This window comes from Lissotriton helveticus, chromosome 4_1, assembly GCF_964261635.1.
Source record: "Lissotriton helveticus chromosome 4_1, aLisHel1.1, whole genome shotgun sequence".
Taxonomy (NCBI): Eukaryota; Metazoa; Chordata; class Amphibia; order Caudata; family Salamandridae; genus Lissotriton; species Lissotriton helveticus.
In genome coordinates, this window is record NC_136063.1 from 1,124,163,823 (window position 1) to 1,124,184,372 (window position 20,550).

Sequence of the window (20,550 nt, forward strand, 5' to 3'; positions counted from 1 at the left end):
AGGGCGTGGAGGGTCCGAGCCAGCTACTTCCTGCTTTCCATCTGCAGCGCTCTAGCTGTTGGACGCAGGGGGGGATAAAAGGCACCAGATCTCGCAGTTCCGCGTGGTAAGTGGGCAGTGGCAGTGTCCCTCACCGCTTTTAACTGCGCTACCGGCGTATGAGTGATTACAACTTATATGCTGCTTATGCTGTCACATCTCTAGCGCTAATTTTAAAAAAGCTTTTAAACTCACTGGGCACTGGTGTGAAAGAGAGTGGGTCGCTGCACTCGCGCTGCTCATTTCATTTTGCAGTGTTTACTGGAGGACTGGCCGCGTTTAGCATTCTGCTTTGCTGAGGCATTAGGGAAGCAAGCAGGCTGCTACACCAACCAATCACAGAGTGCTGGACTCGTCCCTCCCTCCCGCCTCGTTCTGACGCCGGTGGCTAGCGCCGTTTGAGCAGAGGGCGTGGAGGGTCCGAGCCAGCTACTTCCTGCTTTCCATCTGCAGCGCTCTAGCTGTTGGACGCAGGGGGGGATAAAAGGCGGATGTGTCCTGGGCAGCGCAGCGGACGAGCGCAGCGGGCGCGACGATGGCGCGCCGAAGTTGCGCCTAAGTTAAGCCAGTCTGCGCCCGTCCGCGGCCGGGCGCGGGCCAGGGCCATCCCTCCTGGTCTTTTTCCGAGGCATGTAACCTGGAGCCGTGAGGATCTGCTGGCCCTCCGGGGCCCCCAATCCGAGCCATGCCTGCATAAAATGAAGGCGGGAAACACTCTAGGCTGTGACCACTGTAATTTCACTTTCAATCGGGGCAGTATGACATCTAGGGGCCAGCATGCCTTGGTGTGTGGTCTTCTAAATGTCCGATCTTTGCGAAAACATTGCTTGGATCTGCACGATCTTCTTACCAATAAACAATGGGACTTGGTTTTTATCACGGAAACGTGGCTAGACCAATACTCCACGCCCGAGGTCCTTGACGCTATCCCAGAGGGCTACTCCCTGGCGAGGTTAGACCGGGAAACTGGGAGAGGCGGTGGGATAGCTATTGTGGCCAGACAGGGCCTTCATTGTCATTTAGAACAGGCGAAGATCGTGGATGGTGAGGTGGGGGCATTTTCCATCTCTGTCAACGGCAACTGCACTCTGAAGGGCCTTTTGATCTACAGGCCACCTGGCACTGCTGCACGATTTAGTGAAAGCTTACTCGAGGGTATTACTGAGGCAGCACTGCGAGTTGAGAAATATCTGGTACTGGGTGAGCTCAATCTCCACCTTGATGACCCCACTGACAGAGTAGCGAGGGAATTCCATCAAAGTATGGAAGCTCTACACTTTGAGCAGAAAGTTCTTCAGCCTACCCACCAATTAGGCCATACCCTGGATCCAATTTTTGCCAATTGGGAACAGGTAGATGTCTCCGACCCTATTCCCATTCCCTGGACAGATCATCACTTGGTTCCCTTTCAGATCCATATTCAGGGAGCTCGGCCGGTGATACCATCGGCCTCTAGGCACCATAGTCGACGTTGGTCGAACTTCTCCCAAATTAAATTCAATCAGGCCCTTAGGGAAAAAGGTCATCTAGGGGGTGTGGGAGTGGAAGCTCTAAATACCAACTTGGACCTGCTCATTACGGAGGCCTTGGACCAGGTGGCCCCTCTGGGCATATCAAGAGGGGGTGGTCGGTTGCAGGGCACGGCACCATGGTATGGTGAGGAGGTACGGGCAGCCAAAGTGGTGTGTAAACATGCAGAGCGACAATGGAGAAAAACCCTTACGGTGCCGGCTAAAACAGAATACAACGCTAAACGGCGAACCTACCACAGACTGATTAGGAAAGCCAAGACGTCATACTTTGGCACCAGGATCTTGGAAGCCGAAAATTCCACTAAAGAACTGTTCCTAATTTACAAAACGTTATCGGTAGGGAAACCTGTAGCAGTGCCGGAAGAACTTTGCACAGTGGAGGGTTGCGACCGAATAGCAGACTATTTTGCCAACAAGGTAGCAACAATCTACGCCTCCTTCCCACACCAGATTGATCAAATCCCCAGGCTTGGGGGAACTACCAAGGGATTAGGAAAACAACGGCTGTCCAGCTTCACTACCCCCCCGACTGAGGAGCTCATCCGCATTTGCGGATCAATACGGTCTGGCTCACCTAGGGACCCCACAACTCCCAGATGGCTGATGGGAAGTTTGGATGTTCTCGAACCTCACATCCGCCATCTGCTTAACACCTCTTATGAGACTCAGACTGTCCCTGCGGCATGGAAACAAGCGATTGTCCTCCCGCTGCAAAAAAAAGCCAATATCGGCTTTGACAAATTTGAGAATCTACGTCCCATCTCTCTCCTGCCTTACATGTCAAAGGTTGCGGAAAAGATTGCCAATCACCAGCTGATGAAGTACGTGGATGATGTCTGTTTGCTCCACGACTCTCAGTTTGGTTTCCGCCCTCGTCATTCGACGGAATCAGCCCTTCTAATGGCGGTGGAGGCCTTGCGTCAGGGTGCGGATGAAGGCCAAACTATGGCTTTAATCCTGCTAGACCTCAGCGCTGCATTTGACACTGTAGCACACTCCATTCTGCTACAGTGTCTGGAGGAAGGTGGAATCTCAGGTGCAGCGCTGGGGTGGATAGGATCTTTTCTATCGGACAGACGCTTTCAGGTCCATCTGGGCGATTTTTACTCTAGAGAGATCGAGTTGGGCCAGGGAGTGCCTCAGGGCTCGTCCCTGAGCCCTACCTTGTTTAATCTCTATGTAGCCCCTTTGGCGGGAATAGTGGAGAAATATGGTCTACGTGTTGTGTCCTATGCCGACGACACGCAGCTGGCCATCTCCCTCTCACGTACCCCGGATCTTGCGGCGGACAATTTCAGGAACTGCATGAAAGATCTAGCAGCCTGGATGTCCGCCAACTGTTTAAAGTTAAACGGTAGCAAGACCGAGGTACTGATTGTGGGTGGGACTCCGGATGCTTGGTCGTCGGCATGGTGGCCTTCTTGCTTGGGCGAGGCACCAGCTCCTTGCCGGGAGGCAAGGAATTTAGGGGTCTGGCTGGACACTGGCCTGACCTTTGACACACACGTGGGCCGTGTGGCTGGGGTATGCTTCGGGGTTCTGAGGACCTTAAAGAAGGTGTTAGATCTTCTTCCTCTTGCGGCCCGCAGAGCATTGGTGCATGCCCTGGTGACATCCCGTCTTGATTATGGCAACCTATTATACCTGGGTGCCCCCAGTAAGGTCACCAGGCGCCTCCAGGTGTTGCAGAATGCGGCAGCCCGTTTGGTGCTGAGGCTTCCCAGGAGATCCCCCTCCAAACCCGCGCTCCACGCACTTCACTGGCTTCCAGTTGCCAGTCGGGTGGAATTTAAATCTCTCTCCACATGCCATCGTATTTTGAATGGCAAGGCTCCTGCGTTGCTTAGAAGTCTGGTAACCGGGTATGAGCCCACACGCAACCTCCGCTCCTCCTGCACAGGACTCTTAACGGTACCAAGAGTAAGGAAAGCACGTATGGGGGGTAGATCTTTTAGACATCTGGCGGCCAAGTACTGGAACGCTCTACCCTTAAGCCTGCGCTTGGAGCCATTGGAATCAATTTTTAGGAAAAAACTCAAGACCCTTTTGTTTAGCAGGTAGACGGTTGGGAGGGTGGTTGGATCTTCAGCTCTCACTTATCACAGCGCGGGGACACGCCGGTGGGCGTACTTCCAGGCGCTCTATAAATGTCCAAAGACGTACTTGACATTCGACAGCTTATGATATTTGCTATTAAAAAACCATTGAAATTCACTGAAAAAACCAAAGGTTAGAGACCATATATAGTTAGGAATTAGCATTTAAAAAACCTTGAAAATTCACTAAAAAAACCATAGGTTATAGACCATATATAGTTAGGAATTAGCATTTAAAAAACTTTATTTTACTCACACAAAACCATTGAAATTCCATATATAGTTAGTTGCACTAACTATATATCGCGCACCCGCAATCCACTGCTGATGATGTCACATATTACATCATTCATGACATGGTCAGTGACATCACTGATGACATCACTGATGACATCTCAAATGACATCACTGATGACATCACTGATGACATCTCATTTGACATTACTGATCACATCACTGATGACATCATTCATGTGATGATACGATGAACCTCTTCAGACTCTAATATAACCTTAGATACACTCAGTGTAAACAGACATTCACAGACTGTCACTCATCCATGGAGTTACTCACACACCTAGTCAGTCTTGCAAAGAATCAATCACACCTCCATTTCCTCAACTATATAGTTATACACACCTTACTTATTAAAACATATACTAACACATATTTACTCTGTTATACAATCCCTGATACAAGTTCACAATGATCCATACAGCCACTCACACATTCACTGGCTCTTATGCACAGTTATTTATATATGTCAACTCTCACATGTACTGTGTTTTACATATGTACTTACTTTGACATGTAGCACTGAGATATCCATTCACTCACCAATACACTCATGCACACAGTCAACCGCCCATACAGCTGTTTCCACATGCACTTTTGAACCCATACATCTAGTGAATCAACTGCTCACACATCTATGCACAGAGTCATACACCTCCCAGACACCCACACACACACTCAGTCTCCCATACAAATACTTGGGCAAGCAATCAATAACCCATAGAGTTAGTCATATAGCTAATGATCAACACATGCATCAGATTACAGAACAACAGACACAATGATGCACAATTTAAAACAGTTTAGTCACTAACCCATGCACTCAGTGAGACACATTTAATCACTCACTTATACAGTCAGTCATGCACCTACTAAATCCTTCATCCAGACACTTATACATCCACTCATTCTTCAATATGTAAGACATATTTTAACTTTACAGAAACATACAGTCACTGGATGTTGTCATCAGTGATGTCATTTGAGATGTCATCAGTGATGTCATCAGTGATGTCACTGACCATGTCATGAATGATGTAATATGTGACATCATCAGCAGTGGATTGCGGGTGCGCGATATATAGTGAGTGCAACTAACTATATATGGAATTTCAATGGTTTTGTGTGAGTAAAATAAAGTTTTTTAAATGCTAATTCCTAACTATATATGGTCTATAACCTATGTTTTTTTAGTGAATATATATATGTATATATGTATATATATATGTATATATGTATATATGTATATGTATATATATATATATATATATATATATATATATATATATATATATTCACTGAAAAAACCATAGGTTATAGACCATATATAGTTAGGAATTAGCATTTACAAAACCTTGAAAATTCACTGAAAAAACCATAGGTTATAGACCATATATAGTTAGGAATTAGCATTTACAAAACCTTGAAAATTCACTGCAAAAACCATAGGTTAGAGACCATATATAGTTAGCTGGACATTTTATTGACATAAAACCAATGAAATTCCATATATAGTTAGTTGCACTAACTATATATCGCGCACCCGCAATCCACTGCTGATGATGTCACATATTACATCATTCATGACATGGTCAGTGACATCACTGATGACATCACTGATGACATCTCAAATGACATCACTGATGACATCACTGATAACAACATCCAGTGATTTTTTGTTTCTATAAAGTTTAAATATGTCTTACATATTGAAGAATGAGTGGATGTGTAAGTGTCTGGACGAAGGATTTAGTAGGTGCATGACTGACTGTATGAGTGAGTGATTAAATGTGTCTCACTAAGTGCATGGGTTAGTGACTAAACTGTCTTAATTTGTGCATCATTATGTCTGTTGTTCTGTAAACTGCTGCATGTGTTGATCAGTAGCTATATGATTAACTATATGGGTTATTGATTGATTGCCCAAGTATTTGTATGGGAGACTGAGTGTGTGTGTGGCTAGCTGGGAGGTGTGTGACTCTGTGCAGATCAATCTGTACTTGTATCAATGATTGTATAAGAAGGTAAGTATGTGTTAGTATATGTTTGAAAATGTAAGGTGCTCTATGTTTAACTGTATAGACAAGAAAATGGAAGTGTCATTGATTCTTTACAGGACTGACTAGGTGTGTGAGTAACTCCATGGATGAGTGGCAGACTGTGAGTGTCTGTATAGGTGTATGAGTGCATATGATAGTGTTGTAAAGATGAGTGATTGTATGTATGAATGATTGTATGGGTGAATGAGTGAAGGTGTGTGTAGACGTAGCAATCAGTGAGTGCGTATGTAGTAACTAGTATTGGTGTGTCAATGGTTTCAAAAATTATACTCTCTTTTTAACACTGGGTGAAACAGAGGTTATATTAAAATGTGAGGAGATGCATTGTATTGTCACATGAATGATATCATCAGTGATGTGGTCATTGATGTCAAATGAGATGTCATCAGTGATGTCATCAGTGATGTCATTTGAGATGTCATCAGTGATGTCATCAGTGATGTCACTGACCATGTCATGAATGATGTAATATGTGACATCATCAGCAGTGGATTGCGGGTGCGCGATATATAGTTAGTGCAACTAACTATATATGGAATTTCATTGGTTTTAGGTCAATAAAATGTCCAGCTAACTATATATGGTCTCTAACCTATGGTTTTTGCAGTGAATTTTCAAGGTTTTGTAAATGCTAATTCCTAACTATATATGGTCTATAACCTATGGTTTTTTCAGTGAATTTTCAAGGTTTTGTAAATGCTAATTCCTAACTATATATGGTCTATAACCTATGGTTTTTTCAGTGAATTTCAATGGTTTTTTAATAGCAAATATCATAAGCTGTCGAATGTCAAGTACGTGGTAAGTAAAAACATTTTCGTGTTTATGCACACTGATCTGCTTTGAATGCTGCCCCCCACCCCTCATTTCTATTAGGAGTACTCTCTCTTTGCAGATAGTGAAGGGTAGTTAACGCAGCCCTTTGCCCCCTTTGTAATCCGTCGTGCCTGCTTCTCTCTCCATTTGATTGATTGTTCTCTTTGGTTCATTCTCTATTTACAAACAAGCACAGAGTCGCAATACTCTAGTCTTTGCAGATAGCGAAAAATCGTGTAAAAAAACAAAAGGAATCGAGCAAAATCAGTAGGCCACTAATGGGATCTCTTTTTGACCTCGCTAAAATAGAAACATTAGGAACAACCTGTTGAAAATAGCAATGCGTATGTACATAAGCGGCGTTCATTTGTGTTCACAGTACCCCTTGTTGATTGTTTGAATCGAGCATTGAATTGTTCGAAGTTGGTTCTCTTAAGGATCTTCTCTGCCTGCAAACGAGGAAGAATAGGAATATTCTCTCTCCCTTTGCAGATAGTGAAGGGTAGGTAACGCAAGCCTTTAACACGTCGTACCTATTTCATTCCTCATTGATTGATTGATTGTCCGAACATTGACTGTTTGGGAATTAGTTCTTTTTGGAGGTATTCCCTGTTTGCAAATAAACGTAGGAAAATCTTTGCAAGTAGTGAAAGGGTACGTAATGCGGACCTTTCTCCCCCGTTGTAATCTGTCATGCCTATCTACTCCCCACTGATTGATGCACCTGTTTCACCCGGACCATTTACTAGAGATACGTCATCTGGCCCGACCAGAGAGCACCCCTAGTGAAAAGGACATATGCAATAATAACGAAGTGATCACTGTATCCTGTTAACAGAAACTTTAGCATGAAACAACCTGGAAAGAAAAGAATAGGAAAACGAAAATCAGTAGGCCACTGATGAACATGAACTTTTATTAAACAACGAACAAAGAAACGATAACATAACGTAATGATAAAACCTATTAATGTCCTAGAAACAAGAAAACGTTAAAATATGCCAGTGGTGAGAGACCAGAAAAACAGTAAGAGAAACCAAATCACCCCTCGCTGTCCCACCGCCTGCCACGCCAAAAAAATCGATAGACTAGGGAAAATGCAAGTCAGTAGAACATCCGCCCCCACTCTGGAAACTTCCAAGGTGGGGCAGGGTTGCGGCTACGCCCAGCCGGGAGCAGCCCATATAAGGCGGGTCCTGCTGCCACGCCTCGGCCAGGAGATCCTAACGTAGGGTGTAGCCGGAGGAGAGGCCGAGGCCAGCGGGACCCAGCCAGGGGATTGCCTTTACAACGCTGAACAGTTGCAGGGGGGGGGAATGTCTCCTCGACCCTCCCCTCTCTCTCCCAGTCCGGCCGCGGTGGCCCTTGAGAGTTGCAGGTACTCCCGCCACATGCTCTTCCGGTCCGGCCACCAACGGTCGGGGGGCCGAGGCCGACGGGATCCGGCTGCAGCCGATAAACCAAGAAACCCGTTCATGGGGCCAGAGCCAGGGGCGTCCGGCCGACATCTACCGGAAGCCCGGCCCGAAGACGGACGGGACACTTCTTCTTTCATGAATAATGGCTGCGACAACACTGGGGGGGGATGTCTTGCACATGCCTCCGACCCCCCCCCCTCGTCCTCATCGCCTGGTCCGGCCATAACAAATCTCAAGCGAGACGCCGTGGGGTGCACTGGGAGGGAGAGACGGTGTGAACAGGCCTCTCCCGCCTCCCCAGGTGGAGGCTTCCCAGCTGCACCCTCAGCGCTCCAGGCGCCCGGAAAAGGGTTCTTCCACTGTGGCCATGCTGCAACGTCTCGCCCGGCAGGGTGGAGCCCGTCCGCTCATTTGACCCCGCGATCGCCCGTAGCTACCGAACTCTCAAAATGGCGGTCGACCTGGCAAGAGCGGGCCCACCATAAAGAAATGGCCCGGTCAATGGTTGACTCTACCACCGTAGTCCTCCACGACCTTGAAGATTCTAGAGGAGCCGCGGGAGTCTCCGACCCCCGATGGGGAATGACTGCCATGATCGCCCGTGGAGTGACGAAACTGTATCCGCGGGACGTCGGCGCTCCCATGCTGGCGCCAGCCTCACTTTGAATTACTAGAATCCTTCAGACCTGAGTTCAGGGGAAAGCACAGTGTGACCCGGTAGGAAAAATTGTTGCACCCCCACCCCTTTTTGACTGATAGTTCAAACCACCGATCCTTTCCTTTGCCCTTTTAACGGAACTTTGGACTGCCTCCCCCTCTTTTACATTTTCTAGAGAAAACAAAACATTAACCACTACATTAGCATAGCAGTTGACACCAGAACTGTTTTCAAATTTAAAACCAACAACATCTTCAACAGAATCCTTTTTGTTTCTGCTGTGACCCTGCTACAGCACAGGCATTGTCCCCAGCAGTAATTCTGCAATGCCGGTAAGAATAGCTGTGGTGCCTACTGGACTCACTCACCCCCGCGGCGCCCCACGCCGTTATTTGCTGGGCGGCAACTTACTAGACATCACTTTCGTGCCATCTAGATTTCAGCGCGTTCTGCTGCCTTGGAACTATTCGCACAACAGACCGCTACTGACAAGAATATTTCATTATTGGTGCTGTCAATTTCAATAAATCTATTGGATAATTCAAAAGAAATTGCCAGGGTCTCTTCGTTGTTTAAATGTTTTTACTGTTTTTGTTTTGTTGTATATATTTATATGATATTAAAGTTTTATATTCCTACTACTTTGTTGGAGTGCTATATATTTTTAATGTGACACATAATTGTAAAAACTTTGATGTACAAAGAGTCATTCCTGGAATCTTCCGCTTCAGGCTCGGTCCCCTCCCCAATCACAATACAGGATGGTTTTCAGATAGTAGGAACACGTGTGGTGTGACGGATCTCATCGGGTGTGGGCCTTGATCTACTATAACTCCTTTGAAGAGGGGTGATTCTTTACAGCTGGGGCCATAAACTACATCTGCAGGGCTAGGTGATAGCCTGGACAATCGGACACAGAGGAAGAGGAGTGTCAGAGGGTGCGGTAGTGAATAGGGCGAAAGGGAGGTGTCGGGCGGGCACAGAGTGTGATTCTCAGGGAAGAGCAGCACAGATGGGGGGAGGTTTATTGCCCATGCATAAGACAGAGAGCGGGGGTGACCAGTGCCTGGGGAAGATGCTTGCGAGGGTGAGGAGCCATGCTACGAATCGACAGCGTGCAGAGAGTGGGTCTGGTCAAGGCATCTAAAATGGCTGCCGTGCACGACAAAAGTGTGGCATTTCAAAAAAGGCAAGATGGCGCAGACAATGTTTTTCAACACTTCCTCATTTCCTTCGAATCGAACGTTAACAGACGTTGGGGCATATTACCAAAGTTAAGCGATATTTATCGCTAACGATGCTTACCAACGAATTTTTTACCGCTAAGCATCGTCAGAAATTATCGAAGATAAACCTTGCTATTATCAAGGTTTATCGCAAATGCGATAATAAACGGCCGCAATGCATGAATATCGCTAAAAAGTCAGCGATATTCATGCATTACCGAGCTAATGCTCTTAGCCATGTTATCCACCTCCCATTGGATAACATGGCTAAGATCTGCTCAGGGCAGGTGTTACTTTTTGGAGATATTCGCGCTTAGCGCGAATATCTCCAAAAGTTGGTAATAGGAGATAGATATCTTGCATGTTGTAATGCAAGTTATTGTGGTATATGGAACTCATACCATAATCTCTCAGGAAAGCAGAAACTGATCCTTTTGGGACCGCCTAAAAAGGCCTAGGGGGTGAGGAGTACTCTACTTTGCCCCCTTTTCACGTTCCGAACTATTTTATTTTACTCTCTTCTGTAATTACACAAAATAGCAGCGATAAGATGCATCGGAGACACACAGTGAGAGAAAGGAGGTCGGAGATGAAGAAGAGATGTCAAATACACATTGGAGATAATATAGTGGCAGAAGGGAAGTAAATATGAGTAAACTTACCATGTAACATAAAAATGTTGCACTCTATACTATAAGTCTCATTTTATACTACAATCACTTCGTTACAACTTCATAAATTAAAAATAAATATGAATAATGTCTCATACAATTTTTGATTTCTAAATATAAATTTATTCTTCAGAATGTTCTAAATTTGAAAGAACTAGTAACATGTCCTCATCAGCAATTTCCTCATGAAAAGTCTGCAATGATGATTCTTCTAACTCTATGGTCTCCAAACATTCGATAAATTCGCCATCAACAGATTGATCAAAAAAATCATTCAAGTCATCTCCTCCTTGTGACAATATTTCATTATTGGTGCTGTCAATTTCAATCAATGTAGTGGAATCATTCAAGTCATCTCCTCGTGACAATATTTCATTATTGGTGCTCTCAATTTTAATCAATGTAGTGGAATCATTCAAGTCATCTCCTCCTTGTGACAATATTTCATTATTGGTGCTGTCCATTTCAATCAATCTAATGGAATCATACAAGTCATCTCCTCCTTGTGACAATATTTCATTATTGGTGCTCTCAATTTCAATCAATGTAGTGGAATCATTCAAGTCATCTCCTTGTGACAATATTTCATTATTGGTGCTGTCCATTTCAATCAATCTAATGGAATCATACAAGTCATCTCCTCCTTGTGACAATATTTCATTATTGGTGCTCTCAATTTCAATCAATGTAGTGGACAATTCCAAAGAAATTGCCACGGTCTCTTCATTGTGAGCCATTTTATTTTGAAATTGCTTGCTGTAAATTGCAGAAAAAAATAATCACTTTCATTTATCGTTTTTAGTAATACATAATATAAAACTAACTTTATCAAGTATTTAGTATAACAGAAGGACTGCAAATAAATAACAGAAAACATTTTTCAAATTATCTTCAAGTGTACAACATAGTTCCCCTTACAAATTAACAACTCACCTTTTTAAAAGTAGGAGAAGTGTTAGTACTGTGTAAATCAAACACCAGAAATTCACCACCAAAAATTCCTCACAAATGTACCTCAGACAGTAGTATCACAAAATGGCTGTGGTTTCCTCTCATTTGACATATATACATAACCAATTAACTTTCATCACACACAAATACAAAACCAAACTAACATTTTAATTGGTTCTAAATTTCAACACTTTCAAATGTGTTTTCCCCATGCAATTTTCCATAGGACATTTACATACGTCTACAGCCTGAATGGCTGAACGGAACTACACCAAACTTGGCAAAATGGTACATCAAACCTAAGAGGTCAGGAAGGATCTACTATGCCCCCTTATGGTCATTTCCCCCTTCGCTTTGGCCTCCTCTTGTCTCTCAATCCTACCGAGAGACAAGATGGCGGCCGCTACGGACTGTTTGGAATGTTGACAGACGCCGGAGAACCAATCAGCTTCGCAAAGCTCCGTAACGCGAAAAGTACGCGAAGCGGAGCGCTGTTACAGATATATATCTTTTTTTGAACGTTAATTTCTCAAAATCCACTGGAGCACATATATTGAGACCTAGCAAAGGCACATCGGGCTACCAGTCCCTAATATTTTGCCAAGTTTCGTGCAAATCCATTCAGCCGTTCGATTATTATTATTATTATTATTTTTTGCCCCGCGGGGCCCTTTTAAAACCTCCACATCAAACGTAGGGGGTCAGCGAGGATCTACTATTCCCCCTTATGGACATTTGCCCCTTCGCTTTGGCCTCCTCTTGTCTCTCGATCCTACCGAGAGACAAGATGGCGGCCGCTACGGACTGTTTGGAATGTTTACAGACGCTGGAGAACCAATCAGCTTCGCTTCACAAAGCTCCGTTGCGCGAAAAGTACGCGTACTGGAGCGCTGCCCGGTCCACTGTTACAGATATATATCTTTTTTTAAACGTTAATTTCTCAAAATCCACTGGAGCACATATATTGAGACCTACAAAAGGCACATCGGGCTACCAGTCCCTACAATTTTGCCAAGTTTCGTGCAAATCCATTCAGCCGTTCGGGCTAAAAGTGAGGCCAACCGCCCTATGGAAAACTCAATGTTAAAAACACGTTTTGGGACCCCCCTTTTTTCTCGGCCCCCCCTTGACGAACCCCCCCCAAATTTTCAAGGGCTGCTCAGAAACAAAATGTGCCATTTTCCTGAAAATTTCAGCCAATTCCGTCCACAAACGCCAAAGTTATTAGACATAGAATTTTCAAAAATCCCATAGAGAAAAAATCCTAACTATATATACCTACTGGCGACCGCCAGTAGGTAATGTTCACTGAAAAAAACATAGGCTTCAGGGACGTTATAGTTAGTTGGACAATTCACTCCTACAAAACCATAGAAATGTTGCTGTTATAGTTAGTTCAGCTAACTATAACTTGCGTTCCTGCAATGCACTGCTGTTGACGTCACATATTACATCATTCATGACATTGTCAGTGACGTGACATCACTGATGACATCACTGATGACATCTCAAATGACATCACTGATGACATCATCCAGTGACTGTTTTGCCTCAAAGTTTAAATATGTATTATATATATATACCACAGTGTATTGAAGAATGAGTGGGTGTATAAGTGTCTGGGTGGAGGATTTAGTAGGTGTGTGACTGACTGTTTAAGTGAGCTATTACATGTGTCTTACTGAATGCATAGGTTAGTGACTAAACTGTGTGAATGTCTGTATCAGTCTGTCTGCTGTTGTATAAGCTGCTGCATGGGTTGGTCAGTACCTACATGAGTGTCTATATGGATTATTGATTATTTGCCAGAGTATTTGTATGTGTGTGGGTGTGTGGGATGTGTGTGACTCTGGGCATACATGTTTGAGATATTGATTCACTGGGTGTATGGGTTCAAGAGTGCATATGAAAACAGCTATATGGGGGGTGAGTGTGTAAATGTGTGTGTTAGAGAGTGAATGGATGTCTCAGTGGTACATATCCAAGTAACTACATATGTAAAAGGCAGTGTATGTGAGAGTTGGAGTATATAAATGACTATACGTGAGAGTCAGTGATTGTGAGAGTGGCTGTATGGATGAATGTGTACTTGTATCAGTGATTGTATAAGAGAGTAATTATGCATTTGTTTCTGTTTGAATAAGTGATGTGTTGTGTGTATAACTATAGGTCAATAAATGGAAGTTTGCATGACTGACTAGGTGTGTGAGTAACTCTGGATGAGTGCTGGTGTGTGAGTGTCTGTGTAGGCATATGAGTGTATATGATAGTGTTGTATTGATGAGTGACTGCATGTATGAGTGATTGCATTGGTGAATGAGTGGATGTGTGTATAGACCTAAGAACCAGTGAGTAGATATGTAGTAACTGGTATTGGTGTATCCATGGTTTTGAAAATGGTATTCTGTATTTTGGTGTGGGTGTATCAAAGGTTATATTAGGGTGTGAGGAGGTGCATCAGATTATCACATGGATGATGTCATCAGTGTTGTTATTTCAGATGTCATCAGTGATGTCACTGACCATTTCATGAATGATGTAATATGTGACGTGATCAGCAGTGCATTGGGGGCGTGAGTTATAGCTAGCTGAAATACCTATAACGGGGAAATTTTTATGGTTTTGTAGGAGTGAAATGTCCAACTAACTATAATATACCTGAAACCTATGTTTTTTTTCTGTGAATTTTTAAGGTTTTTTTAAATGCTAATTTCTAACTATAACGTGCCTGAAACCTACGTTTTTTTCAGTGAATTGCAATAGCTTTTTCAATGCTAATTTCTAACTATAACATCCCTGAAACCTATGTTTTTTTCAGTTAATATATATATATATATATATTACTTACTGGCGGTCGCCAGTAGGTAGTTATAGTTAGGACCGTGTTTCCAGGGGCAGAGCATTTTTTGTTTTGCTTATAACTTTGGCGTCATTTGATGAATCTTCCTAAAATTTTCAAAACACATTTTTTTTGTTCATTTCAGCTCCTATGTTGAAAGTTTGGGGGTGATTCATCATGGGGGGGCAAGAAAAAAGGGGGGTCCCAAAACATGTTTTCTCCATAGGAAAATTTAGACAAGGCTACAGGTCTGACGGGTGAACGGAATTACCCCCAAATTTGGCAGGGAGAAGGGTCTTGGTCTAGAAAGCACGCTTTTGTTTATTTGGTGTAAATCCATTCAGTAGTTTTTGATAAATATTGAAATTTACAGATATTGATATTTGGAAATTCTGCCATCTGATTGGCTGAGGCATTGCGAGCACGAGCTTGCTGCTTATTGGCTGCGAGCGGTTGCAACTAGGAAGTGTTGGCCGCCATTTTGTGATTCCCTTGAAGCGAGTAAGGGGAAATAAGGGCAAAAAAAGTGGGAAGGAGGAAGGTAGGAGCACTGTAACCTCTGTGGGGTGTTTAGGGTGTGCTATAGAGGGGGTGCAAAGCAAAGTATTGACCCCTACCGGTGTGAAAGTGCTGGGCTACGGAAATTTAGTGAGGTATTGCGTAGAGTCTGATGCTGGTGAGATGAGGTGGTTCAGGACTCGGGGATTGAAGTGTGAGCCCAAACTGTGTGTCTTATGCTGTGAAGTTATATACCATGGCCGCTGCACTACAGCTGTGGAAGTAGTGTCAGCATATGTTTATACCTACTAGGATGAACTACTGACCCATACTGGTCTGAAAGTCCTGGGGTACGGAAAATATGTGTGGTACTGTCTAGTGTCTCATGCTGCTAAGGTGAGGTATTGCCGGACATTATAAGTTGTGTATGGAGCTTAGGGGGTGTTATATAGGGAGTGCGAAGGTAAATTTGTGCGAATCAAATGAATTTGGTATTCGTAAAGTGGAAAGCACTGACTCCTCCGAGTCTGATGGCGCTGGGGGCGTAAGCTGAGGTGCTGCTGGAGTTGGGGATAAAGCTGATGAACTACTGACCCCTATTGTGAACTTTTAACCTGCATATGCCGTTAAATGTTCGAAAAAATGTGGCAAAAGTATATTGTTAGGTTAAAAAAAATTGATGAACTTTTAACCTGCAGGTGTCGTAGAATGTTCCAGAAAGTGTGGTGATAAAATAGGTTGAACTTGTGTCCTGTATGTGGCGCAGAATATTAAGTAGCTTTTCGTATGGAAAATTCAAAATTAACCAGTGGAGATAAGTTTTAGAATGTCGTTGAAGGAATTAAGTATTCTGATTTGTTCTTTACATGTATTTATGTGTAGAGCGACAGAGAAATTGTGCCATTCCTGGTTCAATTTTTGATGAAATTGGTGCTTTACATGTACTATGTGACAAAGAAAGAATTGTATACGTGTGTGATATTTGAAATCTGCATACCAACTACAAAGGTGAGTTCGAAATTAACAAGGTGTGTTATGTGTTCTGTAGTAGTGATTAACTATTTGAGTTGATGTTTTTAAGTTTTAAAGTATTTTTTATTTCAAAGTAATATAGTGTTAGTAAAGTGTGGTGTTTGATATTGGGTATAAAATATGCATAAAATGTGACCTGTTGTTTAATAAGTAATTTATATATGTTCAGGAATTTTTCACAAAGAAGAAGTGTAGGTTCTCATCTTTATAGGACGGTGTGGTTTTCTAAATGGGGTACAGTGTTAATTTGGGTTTGTAATGTATTCGGGCGAGATAAACAAAATGTTGCACATTTGCAAATTATACTTTTATTAAGTGTTATTAAGTTAAAAGTGATAAAACGAAACCCAGAAATGTTATGTGGCAGGTTGTAGTCTCATTCTTGACACTGAGAGGTAGATTTGAATGTAAGTCGAGGTAGGTTATTGTACTGTGAGGCAGTCTACAGTGTTTGGAGATTACATGGAGAGGAAATGGAGATAGGAAAAGTGATACGTTCCTTTTATATGTACACATAGTTTGAATCATTTGATCATAGGTTGAGATATAATATGAACATGGTTTCTGGTTTGCATTTGAGTATAGTTAATAGTTTTAGTAGTTTCTTACTAATGCATAATAAAAAGGTAGATATACTAAAATATATGGTAGTAAACATATTAATGATTGTCTGTTCCTATGGAATAGAAGTGGTTGGGGATTGCTTCTTTAGAAGAGATGTTTTATACATGTGTGAGAGATAAAAAAGAAATGAAAATGTGTGGTATATTTCCTGTATGACTTTGTTGACATTAGAGATCTACATGTGATTTTAAGTGATAGTATTTGTTAGGCTGTGTCCCTGTGCTGGATATATGTAGTTGTTGAAGTGGTCCGGGTTTTACCGGTGCTCAGGTTCGCTATTCCTTTTGAGACACTCGTCAAGTTTTTCATTCCATTTAATGTCTTTAATATAGATACAGTAAAGGGACGGTATATCAAAGGTTTGGGAATTAGAACTTTATTTACTCTCCACATCTCCTGCTATACCCTGTACAGAGTGTTTAAACGACTTTAGTAGCATATAGATGTCTAGCTAGTAAAGGTGGTGTAGTTCCACTGGGCCCATTTATAAACTGTGTTATGGAATGGTGTATGTTTTGCCAATTTGGAAGTTTGAATACTTTTTGCTGATGAGCGTTCCGGCAGACAGCTGTTGACATGAAGTCTATGTATGGCTATAGTGGCGGTAACAAAAGTGCTGGGGCTCGTTGATTGATTTCGTAATGTTAAGCAAGGGCATGGGTGGGGGTGGGGGTGGTGGGAATGTTACTCATTATAACACGGACATTTGTAACGTGGACATGTGTAGTTAGTAAAGGTAATGTAGTGCCACTGGGCCCATTTATAAACTGTGCTATGGGATGCTTTATGTTTGACCCGCAAATTTGTATGTTTGAATACTTTTTGCTGATAAGTGTTCCGGCAGACACCTGTTAAAATTAACTCTGTGTATGAGTATAGTGGCGCTACTAGGAATGGTGGGGGTTTCTGTTTGATTTTGTACGGTTAACCAAGGGCAGGGGTGGGTGTGGGGGAGGTGGGTATGTTCGGGATTAAAACACAGAATTTAGTAACCTGTTGACATTAAGTCTATGTATGGCTATAGTGGTGGTAACGGGAGTGGTGGGGTTCGTTGTTTGATTTCGTATGGTTAAGCAAAGGCATGGGTGGGGGTTGGGGAGGTGGATATGTTGCTGATAATAACACGGACATTTGTAACGTGGACATGTGTAGCTAGTAAAGGTAATGTAGTTCCACTGGGCCCATTTATAAACCACGCTATGGGATGGTTTATGTTTTACCTGCCAATTTGCATGTTTGAATACAGTTTGTTGTTTAATGTTCCTGCACACACCTGTTAAAATTAAGCCTGTGTATGGGTATAGTGGCGCTACTAGGAATGGTGGGGGTTTCGGTATGATTTGCTACGGTTAAGCAAGGGCGGGGGTGGGTGTGAGGGAGTGGGTATGTAGGTCATTAAAACACCGAATTTAGTAACGTGCAGGTGTCGAGCTACTAAAGGTGATGTGGTACCACTGGGAGCACTTATAAAGCGCCCAATGGCATGGTATATGTTTTACCCGCAAATCTGTATGTTCTAATACGCTTTACTCATGAGCGTTCCGGAAGACAGTTGTTGAAATTAAGTTCCTGAATTGCTGTAGTGTCTCTACTAGGTTTGGTGTGGCTCTTTCTTTGATTTTGTAAGGTTAAGGAAGGATGGGGAAGAGGGTGGTGTAGTGGCAGTGTGCCCATTTATGAATCGGTTTATGGTATGGTATATTTTTTTCTGACAAATTCCCATGTTTTAACCCCTTCGCTGCTAGGCATTTTCCCCCCCTGTGCTAAGCCTTTTTGTGGCTATTTGGGGTAGTGCGCGCTTAGGCCCCTGTAACTTTTAGACCACATAAGGTATCCACGCCAACTTTGTGTCCTTTTCTTTCAACATCATGGGGATTCTAAAGGTACCTAGGGTGTGTGGATTCCCTTCGGAGGGATCCCAGAAATTAGCCAAAATACAGCAACATTTTGGGTTTTTTCTGAAATATGGGAAAAACGGGCTACAAATGAAAGCGTCTGGGTTTTTCCCTGCAAATGTTATCAAAAAAGGGTTTGTGGGGCTGAAATCACCAATTTCCTAGCTATTGGGGAATGACAGACTTTTGTCAGAAAACCAACATTTTTTACACAGTTTTGGCATTTTTCTGAGACATAGCCTATTTTTGCTATTTTTTGTGCTTTCAACCTCCTTCCAGTTAATGGTAAAAATGAGTGTAAAAGCAATAATGGATCCTAGAAAGCTATACAATTTAAAAAAGTAGACACAATTCTGAATTCAGCAAGGGGTCATTTGGAAAAATTTAAAATGAGTTGAAAAAAGCAGCCTTTTGTGTCAACGTTTTCACCTGTAACTTATTGTAATTATGACAGCTATTTGAAAGCAATATCAAAGGTGACCTCCCTTACAAAACAAAATCATTTTGACATAATTATGTGTTTATTTCTGCAGCATGAGATTTTTGGTACAATATTGCAAGGAAAATGTGACAGACATTTCTAAGTTTTCAGGACATTGTGGATAAAATAACTTGTTAGAATTCACAAGTGAAACATCATCATGTACTCCCATGGGTTAACAATAATATCTACATTTGGTAGGTTATTCTTAGATGGAATGTACACCTTGACAGAGAGACTCAAAATACAAAGATTCCAGCACAGCCATCTATTCCTCAAACACACACACATGCTGGTTGGATTTGGCATGAGGGCGAGTGATGGTTCAGTACATAACATTTTATTAACAAGAGATTTCACAAAAATTAAATGCACAAAAAACTGAACCAGTGACTCGCAGCTCGTTAGCTGTAAAGCCACGACAAGGCACCAACCGCTTTACAGGCCATTCACGCACCTTTCATACGTAATACACACAAGACCATTCACACCACCAGGCACAAAATCAAACACATTACAACATTCACAAAAAGGGACAAGGTACACCCTGCTTCAGAAAGACAAAAAAAGACAAATATTACTGCACAGCCATCTACTCTTCAAGCACACACACATACTGGTTGGATATTGGCCCGAGGGTGAGTGAAGATTCAGTATATACAAATGTATTAGGAAGTGATTTAGATTCAGTATATACAATTGTATTAGCGAGTGATTTCACAAAAATGAAATGCACTGTTAATAATTGAAAGGACGAGAAACTGAACCATTGACTCACAGCTCGTGAGCTGTGAAGCCACGACAAGGCACCAACCTCATTACAGGCCATTCATACACCTTTCATAAATGTGACACATACAAAACATTTACACCGCCAGCCGCGGGCCCATCACATTACAACACTCACACCAGCAAACAGCGCCATTCAAGAGCCCATCACCTACACACGCACACATTCCTGACACAGCAACTACACAAACTGATGTATTGCGTGGAGTGGTGCTCAGCTAGCAGTGTGTGTAGTGACCAGCAGCAAGTCACTACTCACACACCGCCAGTCGAGCCCCAGTCCACGCACAGCGCCATCCAAGCACCAGTCCACGATGACACCGCCATCCAAGTGCCAATCCACGCACACCGCCAGCCAAGTACCAGTCAACGCACACCGCCAGCCAAGCGCCACTCCACGCACACCGCCAGCCAAGCACCAGTCCACGCACACCGCCAGCCAAGCACCAGTCCACGCACACCGCCATCCAAGCACCAGTCCATGCACACCTCCAGCCAAGCGCCAATCCACGCACACCGCCAGCCAAGCACCAGTCAACGCACACCGCCAGCCAAGCGCTAATCCGCGCACACCGCCAGCCAAGCGCCAATCCATGCACACCGCCAGCCAAGCGCCAGTCCACGCACACCG